The following is a 10,875-nucleotide window of genomic DNA, read 5'->3' as shown; positions in this document are numbered from 1 at the left end:
CTAATAAAAGAAGATATTGTCATCGAGATCCTGAAAAGAAGATAATCAATAATTTGAAAAGATAATTTCTGAAAGTTCCAATATCCGAAAGTACAACAAATAACATTTAAAAAAATTGTACTTTTGATCGCATAATTAATGAAAATTTTTAGAAAACTGTATATAATATAATCATTCTTTTGATTATATAAACTTTTTATTACATAATTAAGGTAAGCTATTGCATTTAAAGTCAAATTAAAACATTTTTGTACTTTATGGCTCAAGGTACTACTAGATTGTCTACGCACTTCCTCGACCATCTTCAACGCTGCACTTCCCACACTCTTCATAGACAAAGCAGAGAACCAGTAAGGAAGCATTGGCCCGATGAGCAAACCGATGAAAACTTTAGGAGTCAATACATCAACTGTTGTAATATCAGCACGGCTCACGAAAGCACCAAAGAGAGCAAGGGACACCAGGGACGCAGAACCGATGGCGAAACCCTGGCAAGAAATGCAGATTGTTCAAGTAATTACCTGTTAAATATATAATGACAATGACGAGACAATCAAACCTTTCCAATGTTGTGGAAAACGGTTATCGAATAGAGAAAAATCGCAACTGATAATTTGAGAAAATAAAAATAGAGATAAAGATACACAAATTTTACGTGGAAAACCCCTAAATAATATAGGGTAAAAACCACGGGCAACAGTAGAAGAATTTCACTATGAGAAAATATGAATTACAACCTCTCTCAATCTACCAATGAGAAAACAATGATAATTCTCTCTTGATAAAAAGGAGAAAACAACTCTAAAGAAACTCTCTAAATTCTCTAGTATTGGGAGAAAGCTAAAATGATTTGGGATGATTTTGAAGCTAAATGAGCTATGGTATTTATAGTTGAAGCTTAAGGACTAATCTTATAAATACTCTAAAGTACAATGACTAACTTGTGTAATTTACCCTTTAACAAAATTCAACAAATGCTACTAATTTTCGGTGCCATTAATTTTGCACCAAAATCACCCATTTGCACCAAAGTGGCCAGCCACTTTTGTTGACTTTTCAACAATCTCCCACTTGAAGATTTGATTGGAACAATCATATCTTCACACCATTCTTTCTGCCTTGTACCATCATGTTGCTTATGTTTCTGACAGGCCACAAGAGGATCGACACAAAGTAAATTTATCAGCGTTGATCGCCTTCGTCATGAAATCTGCTATGTTGTCTTTGGTATGGATCTTCTGCATATCTACCGTCCCTTCTTCCACCTTTTCACGAATGAAATGGTATTGAACTCGTATGTGTTTTGTCCTTGAATGAAATGTTGGATTCCTTGCTAGATGCAAGGCGCTTTGACTGTCACAAAACAGAGACATACTCTTGATTGTGCCCAAGCTCCTCCAATAGCATATTCAACCAAATTGCTTCTTTACTGGCTTGTGTAGCTGCTACATATTCTGCTTCTGTTGTGGATGTAGCCACAATTGACTGCAATTTTGAAACCCAGCTTACAGCTCCACCGGTAACTTTGAACACGTATCATGTAGTAGATTTGCTTTTATCTAAATCCCTTGCATAGTCAAAATCTACATATCCATTGATCAGTAAGTTTGATCCTCCGTAACATAATGCAACATTGGAGGTCCCTTTGATGTACCTAAGGATCCTCTTTACTGTATTCCAATGCTCTTTACCTGGATTTGTCATGTACCGACTAACTACTCCTACTGCTTGTGCAATGTCTGGTCTTGTGCATATCATAGCAAACATTAAACTTCTCACTGCTGATACATACGGTACTCGAGACATCTTCATCCTCTTCTTCACTGCTAGGACTCATACTGGAGGATAATTTGAAGTTAATAGGAAGAGGGTAGAAATTGGCTTACAATCTTGCATGCTGAATCGTGACAAGATCTTCTTCAAGTAATTCTTTTGCGAAAGCCAAATCTTCCATTACTTTTGTCTCGGTGAATTTGCATCCCCAGAATCTTGTTTGCTGATCCCAAGTCATTCATTTCAAATTCCCTAGCCAGTTGTGCCTTCAATTCTTCAATATGATCTTTGTTGGGTCCTGCAACCAACATGTCATCCACATACAACAGCAATATAACAAAATCGTTATCACCAGACATTTTGAAATAAGCACAAGGGTTTGCATTAAGTCTTTTGTATCCAAGACACATAATGAAGGAATCAAATCTCTTATACCAACACCTCGGCTCCTGTTTTAGACCGTACAGAGATTTGTTCAACCTACAAACCAAGTTCTTCTTTTCATCTTCTTCAAAACCTTTAGGCTGGAGCATATAAATCTCTTCTTCAAGATTTCCATGAAGAAAAATTGTTTTAACATCTAGCTGCTCTAGATGTAAGTTCAATGTAACACACATTGCCAAGACTACTCGAACTGTTGTTAGTCGAACCACAGGAGAAAAGATTTCATTGAAATAAATACCTTCTTTTTGAGCATATTCTTTGACCATCAGTCTTGCATGATACCTCTCCACTTGATCGTCACCATTTCGCTTGATTTTGAAGACCCATTTGTTACCAATTGGCTTCATTCCTTGTGGTAGTGGCACAAATTCCCATGTATTATTTTTATGAAGGGCTTCAATTTCTTCTTGCATCGCCATCATCCATAGTGAAGCATCTGAGCTGTTTATTGCCTCCTGGTATTTTGATGTCTCACCATCCTCTGTTAAAAGACAGTATGCAATATTACCTTCAATAACATAATATGAGTATTGCCTTGAGGATTGGAGTTTTTATTTAGACTTCAACAATCCTTCTTCAAGTGACCCTTATTTCCATAATTGTAGCACTTTAAATTCTTCTTGCTTCTCAACTTTGATCTACCATGTTTGTGACTGTTGTTTTGGCCACGTTCTGTTGATCTCCTTCTCATCGTTGTCAACGCTTCTGCTTGTTGTAGATTTACTTGTCTGTCTTCCTTGTTCTTGCGTCGATTTTCTTCTTGGAGAACAGGAGCTGCAACGTCATCGAAGACTAGACTGGTGACATTACTGTTTGTCAAGTTGATGATGAGTTGATCATACGAATCAGATAGACTTTGAAGTAGAAGTTCAACACGTTCTTGTTCCCCTATTGTACATCTTAGGGATGTAAGCTGAGAAAATAAAGTGTTCAGCGTGTTTAAGTGTTCCGTCACTGAAGTAGATTCTAGCATCCGGAGAGTGTACAATTTGCTTTTAAGGAAAATTTTATTGTGCAGCGATGTGGCCTCGTACAGTTTGGTGAGATGATCCTATATCTCCTTAGTTGTCTTTTTCTTATCGATGCTTGACAATACTTCATCTGCTAATGCTAGATGAAAGTTTGCCATAACATTCCCATCCATCTCGTTCTATTTGCTGTCATTTGTGAAATCCACCGGCCTTTCACTGATAGCCGCTAGACACCCGTCTTTCCTCAGGATGACCTTCATCTTTAATTTCCACAATGAGAAATTTCTCCCATTGAACTTTTCAATATCAAATTCAGTTGCTATAACTTCTATTTCGGATAGCTCTCACTATTTCACTATCGTGAATAGTTCTCTGGAACCTTCAAAGAATGGGTAATACCTTCTTACTTTCTTATGTTGGATGATCTACCTTTTGGTGGCAACCACAAAGACAATAAGTAGATATTACATACTCTAATCTGTCTCGTATACCAATTGTTGCAGAAGACGGCTATCGAATAGAGCAAAATCGCATCTGATAATTTGAGAAAATAAAAATAGAGATAAAGATGACACAAATTTTACGTGGAAACCCCCTAAATAATATAGGGTAAAAACCAAGGGCAACTGTAGAAGAATTTTTCTATGAGAAAATAGGAATTACAACATCTCTTAATCTACCAAGGAGAAAACAATGATAATTTTCTCTTGATAAAAAGGAGAAAACAACTCTCAATAAACTCTCTAAATTCTCTAGTATTGAGAAAAAGCTAGAATGATTTGAGATGCTTTTGAAGTTAATTGAGCTAAGGTATTTATAGTTGAAGCTTAAGGACTAATCTTATAAATATCCTAAAGTACAATGACTAAATTATGCAATTTACCCTTTAGTAAAATTCAACATGGTAATTTTCGGTGCTATTAATTTTGCACCGAAAGCACCCATTTACACCAAAGTGGCCAGCCACTTTTGCTGACTTTTCAACATCCAATAGCAGCAGTGGTTTCCTGCTGCATCAAGAGCATCAATTCGCTCTCGTATATTGTGGTTCATGCCAGCCATCTCGGCAATGCCTCCAGCATTGTCACTGATGGGACCATAAGCATCGATGGCCAATTCGGTAGCAAGGGTTCTCAGCATTCTAAGGGTAGCAACGGCAATGTCATACATAGCAGCAAAGCTAAACTAACGAAAATACTAGTTGTGATAGCAAAAATCGGAATAATGCAAGACTTGTAACCCAATGCAAGTCCGAAAATAAAATTAGTTGCGGCTCCAGTCCTGCAGGCATTGGCAACATCTTGTACAGGGCTGTCGGAGAAATCAAACAACATGTTAAAATCAACAATCACAAAGTACAAGTCATGGAAAAAAATAATGCCATTTCAACACGTTACCTGTATGCATTGCTCGTATACTATTTGGTTACGAAACCGATAACTAAGTCCAAAGACCAACAACAACACATAAGAATAGTTTCCTATAGAAGAAAAAATTGAGGTTACACAATAATTCTTGTGCAAGCATATGACTACTGATATTTTAGGGGAAATTAAACAGAACCGCCAAGAGTGTACCAGTTCTTAACATCCTATTGTTCTTCAAAAGTGAAAATGGTAAAGGACGATGGAAGAGCTATCCAACTAACAATTGCAATACCGATAGTCATGAGAACAGCGGAGATGACGAGTTGCCTCTTCAACGATGGTTCGATTTCGTCAACGGACTTGATCTCGAAGATGTCAGTTGTGAACAAGGTAGTGATTAAACAAACAACGATACCAACCGAACTGATGATGAGAGGGTATAACATTGGAGTAAACTCATGGTTGATGCCAAAAGAAGAGATGGATGCAACAACGAGTGCAGCACAAGTCGATTCGGCATAGGATCCGAAAAGATCAGATCCCATTCCAGTTATATCACCAGCATTATCACCTACATGGTCAGCAATCACCTAAAAGCATGGAAGCAACACAGTGTTAAGTTTTTCGAAATCCGACGTGCTATAATTGATGCGTGTTACATACGGCTGGGTTTCTAGGGTCATCCTCAGGAATGTTCTTTTCCACTTTCCCGACGAGATCAGCACCAACATCAGCAGCTTTTGTATAGATTCCTCCACCAACTCGGTCGAAAAGAGCCATGGAAGAACCTCCGAGCCCATAACCGGTGATGGCCTCGAAAAGACTAGCCCAGTCATCATCATAGTAGAGCTTGAATAAGTTGATGGCAATGAAAAGCACCAAAAGGCCACTAGCAGCAAGAAGAAAGCCCATCACAGCACCGGATCGAAAGGCGATGATGAATGCCTTCCCAACTCCCTTCCCTGCCTCCAGGGTGGTTCTAGCGTTTGCATAGGTGGCTATTTTCATCCCGAGGAAGCCGGAAACAAGCGAAGTGATAGCACCGAGCAAGAACGATATGGTGCCGAATGCTGCAGTGGCAAGAGCAGGCTTGCATGTCTTGAATGGATCGTATGAGCAAGGCTGGCTCGCCATGCTGAAACCCTCTACGGAGCCAAGGAAAATGAAAATCAAGACGGCGAATGCAACCATGAACACACCAATATACTGGTATTCGGTGAAAAGAAATGAGGTTGCCCCTGCATGATATCCAAATATTAATGGTGTTATGAATATAGTTTATAGAACAAATTTGTGCTTAGAGAAAAAGCTAAACCTTCAGAGATGGCGTTTTGAATGTCAGCACGTTTACGAACAACATTATGGCCATTATGGCCTTCTTCTTCTTCAATAAGGCGATGGGTATATCCGTTTTCCCCATCCGCACCGTCGTTCCCGGGGGATCCTGAATCATGATCGGGAGAGAGCTTCACCTTGGAAACCAGAACCCATTGCACCAGAGAAAAGGCTATGCCAATCACGGAACAAATTGGGATTAGTATCTCAGCTCCAAGATCCGTTAATATCGAAGCTCCCATTTTTAACCAATCCCCCCTAAAGAAACGAAAATGCAGAACTAAATTAGATTTTTTTTTATTTCTTTACCAGAGAAATTAGTGTTTATACATCATATATATATATATATATATATATATATATGACTACATGCTCTTATACATAAGATTAGCAACTGTTAATGAACGCCATTCTAGTTGGTTTTTCGGAACTCCAGCTTGGGTCTGTGTTTGAGGCATTTGGGGTTTAACTTCATTCATTACAGTTTGATAAACAGATGCTACCTGAAGTTCAATGTTTTCCAGATTATGATACCCTGGTATTCATGTTTCGAACTGAAAACGAAAGTTTGGATTAACATAGCTTACTGGAGTAGACAAAACTAGTCTAAGGGGCATCAAAAATGATCTTACAACTCAGTGATCTGACGTTTGTGGCAGCCTAAACGAACCACCGCCATAAAGCATTTGGTAAACAGGCCATCTCCACTTACTTAGAATGATGCTTGCTACCGATCTCATGCAACAGAAACCTGCGAGAACCTGGAAAGTGAGCTTAATTCCGATCAGAACGAGTCCATAACCATGATGATTCAGTGCATGCCATCCATATCGTTATGGGAACAGTATTTGACCTGCAAACAGAGATTCCTTAATTTGCGATGAGTTTAGTTAAGCAAACATGAAAATGACATTAATTAATAGGGTAAACATAAGAATTTATCACTTTCGTTTAAATTTTATATATATATTTTTCTTATTGAATTTAAAAACATAATATTTGGTCATTTTCATTTTTATTCAATTAAGAATTGATCATTAAAGGATAATTGTCGTTAAATCTTTAACGAATTACTAATATAGCACGGTGAATGTATAAAATTAAAAAAGATAAACTATATAGATAGTCACTAATATTTAAGTAAATTTTCGTTTTTTCAACTAAAATTTAAAAAGTGAAACTATCTTCCATCAGCTTTGTGGGAGTACATAATCATTCTAGAATATGTTATATTAAGATTAGATCTCTCGGTTGATGATCGTATTTTGATCGATATAAGTATTGGAGAATGACATGGCATGTGTTAAAGTTTACTTAAAATACCTCAAAAAAATATAATGGTGGCCAAATCCATTTGACATGGTTGAATCAAAATTTTGATATACTAGAAGATGGTTAATCAAAAGAGGAAGCGAAGACATTCCTCTTATCATTTCGTGTACACGTTTTAAAGATCATCAGGGATTTTTGATACTTGATAAGTCTTAAAACCAAGTGGATTTAATATGGTTATGACACTTAGAGGATTTTAGAGAAGTCGACATGTGTGATTGAAGATCGATCGTATAATCATTTTTTCATCATTGTGCGACTTGGCGACTTGAACGCGTCAATGAATCAATCTCCTCTATCGGCACACAATGATATTGGCCAAACTGTCAATGATGATAGCAATGATAATGACAGTCCAGTTGAAGATCGTTTAATATGAAAAAATTCGATATGTAATCGATAATGATCATACTGTAGAACTAGTTCATGTAGTGTAAAATTTTTAGTTTTACATCTTTTGAGGATCGTTAGATGAGTAAAAATAAACGACCGAGATTATCTCTTTCTTTCTTTGAATATCGTCTCATTTTCTACCGTTAATCTTAATCGTCTATTTTTATTCATCCAACGATTCTAAAAATGTGTAAAACTAAAAAGAAATTATATAGTATAAACAAGGCCTACCTCTACACACACGTTTAATATCAATTTACACAATGTAAAACTTAAATATTTTACACATTTTTAAATTGTTGGATTAACTGAATTTAATGATAAGATCAAACATTTTAAACTGAAAATAATTCTTCTCATTTTTCCCTTAAAACTTTTTCGATTTACAACTGTTAATTTCAATAATTTATTTTTGTCAATTTAACAATAAAATAAACTAGTAATTTTTTTTTTAAATTGACGTTATATCCAGATATGTAAAAGTGAAGTAGAAGGTGGAAACCTTTAGTTTCCTCTGCTTTTCACTGCCATTCACGTAAGCTTTCATATACATATATTTTAAAAATAAAAAATAAAAAAAAATTGTAATGAATCAACCAAATACATTGTCAAAGAAAATTTTTAAAAATAAAAGGTCGAATACACATTTAGTATCTAAACTATTAGTTTTATTTTGTTTTAATACTTAAATTTTATTTTAAAATTATGCATATCGTTTACTTTTTATTTCATTTTAGTATTCCATTGTAAAAAACTTAACGGAACTATTACACGTGTCATTTTTATATAGATAAATTATATTATTCATCACTTAACTATCTTTTCACTCCTATTTTGGTCACTAAAGTTCTAAAAAATTCAATTTAACTACTTAACTTTCAAATTGCTCATGTTATAATCACTTTAATTTATTTTATTAATATTTTTTTGTGGTATGAAATTTTTTACTATAATTTTATTAATATATAATTAAAATAAAAAATTGAATTTAAAAGTTAGATTGATTAAATTAGAAGTAATTTTAAAGTTAAGTGATTAAATTAAAAAAAATAAATTTTAGTGACTAAAATAGAAGTGAGAAGATAATTGAGTGATGAATGATGTAATTTAACTATAAAAAAGTATAATGTTTTAACAGTTTTTTGATGGCGAGGTTTCAAAACGTAACAAAAAGTAAAAGTTAAGTATGATTTTAAAATAAATGAAAATTTAGATACTACAACAAAATAAAACTGATAGTTTAAATACTAAATATGTAATTTACCCTTAAAAATAAAACGAGAAATGATCATGAAACTGAAATCCCCGACTCATTTCTATTCTCGTCCAATAGATAGAACCTGGAAGGCTTAGGCTTCCTTCGCATGTTAACAACGCTCGATCTCGACGGCTTCAATGCCTTAAGCAGGAGCACCCTGCTGGAGTTCCCTTTGTCGATCAAAGCTAATCCCTTGTAATTCGACGAGGCCGTGGCTAGACGGCCGGGCAACGATGCGGGTGGCTTGTTTAAAACTCGGTGTCGGGTGCCGGTGGTGGGCGAACAGAGGCTCTCTGACTTTGTGTTGGGTAATGCAGCCTTTGACGCCATGGGAAAATGTTTGATGATTTCTTTCTGGTTTTTCATTTTTTTTCGATTCAAAACTGGTTAAGTTGGAGAATGTTTCCAAGGGTTTTTATAGGTTCCAAAAAAATTTAGATTGTGGTTTATTTTTTAAGGTATTTTCGGTAAATAAGAAACAGAGAAAATTGGTTAAATGGAACATCCATGTATGACAGTGAAGAGAGACTAATTCTCCAATTTCAACCTAATATTGTCAAAATTAAAAATAAATCTCTTACATGTTGGCTTAAACCCCCTCCCCCAACAAAATATATATTTTTTATGACAGTGAAGAGAGACTAATTCTCCAATTTCAACCTAATATTGTCAAAATTAAAAATAAATCTCTTACATGTTGGCTTAAACCCCCCCCCCCCCAACAAAATATATATATTTTTTAAAGAGGGTATTTTGTCTTAAAAATATATTACAAAGTACACCACCTAAAGGACCTCGTTACAAAACATCCCTAACCGTATGAGGAAAAATTAAAAATAAATCTCTTACATGTTGGCTTAAACCCCCCCCCAACAAAATATATATATTTTTTAAAGAGGGTATTTTGTCTTAAAAATATATTACAAAGTACACCACCTAAAGGACCTCGTTACAAAACATCCCTAACCGTATGAGGAAAAAGAGTGAACCTTAAGGTGGTAGAGGAGCAATACATAAGAGAATTTTACAACAGACCAGACCCTGCCCCAACTCGTGAACAACTAGCAAGCGAACCAATGATATGGAGAGGGACTTGAGGCAAAACGCACTCAGACGACTAGCCAAGACGGGAAACATATCATGAAGAATCCAGCAGCATCAACCAGCACTATGCAATGGATATACTCACTAACAGAAAATGGTCCAACAAAGCAAAATTGACATGAAGCATATAATCTGAATAACTTGCAGTGCAACCAGAAACATTAATCGAATGGAAACAGACTTTCCAAACGGAATCAGCTCACAAAAATGAATAAGAGACGCTGAGGCGTAGGCTGGTTACCAGAGAGCAATAGCCAACAATTCTACCAGCTGGGCCCATGAAAAAAACGCCAAGCATCTAAATATCTATCACAACATCCCTTGTAATGAAACAGCACGTAATCCAGCATAACTTCCAATGGAACCAAAATCCAGAGCTTCACAATAGCACGTAGAAAGACTGAAACTGGTTTCCATCAACCAAAACTTCTCCAGTGTAAATCACAGACCTACCATAACAAATAAAACTGGCTGCGAGAAATCAACCTATGGCACTGAGCTAAAGCAAACATGAGCTAAAACATAGGATACTAATGTCGCAGAAAAAGCATCAATTATCGAAGTCAAAAATAATAGAAGCCGGAGATCGAACAAAGTCTGTCACATGAGGAACCAGTGACGGCCATAAAATATTAACCCAGAAACCAACCTGCAATAGCACCGGCTGAGAAAGTCTCGCCTTGGAATCTAGTCTTATTTCTGCACAACCAAATTTACCAAATCAATCCGAAAAAACCAATAGACCAAAGATTCCTGATTTTTCTTCTAATATACTGTGACGACCAAATCTCTAAAAACCCAACAAAATATTATTTATCTACCATGTCTAGTTGTCTACCAGGTTAGGTTCGATTCTAGTGAAAAGGATTTTGGACATGGTCAATTCAATTCGGGCCAA

The 10,875-nt window shown here is 35.8% G+C and overlaps 1 pseudogene; it reads right to left on the bottom strand.

The window, feature by feature from the left end:
* On the bottom strand, window positions 1-6,157 carry LOC120134698 (annotated as a pseudogene).
* Between the last annotated feature and the right edge of the window lie 4,718 nt (window positions 6,158-10,875).

This window comes from Hibiscus syriacus, unplaced genomic scaffold, assembly GCF_006381635.1.
Source record: "Hibiscus syriacus cultivar Baekdansim isolate YM2019G1 unplaced genomic scaffold, ASM638163v2 tig00110597_pilon, whole genome shotgun sequence".
In the NCBI taxonomy this organism is placed as follows: Eukaryota; Viridiplantae; Streptophyta; class Magnoliopsida; order Malvales; family Malvaceae; genus Hibiscus; species Hibiscus syriacus.
This window is presented reverse-complemented; position numbering and strand designations above follow the sequence as displayed.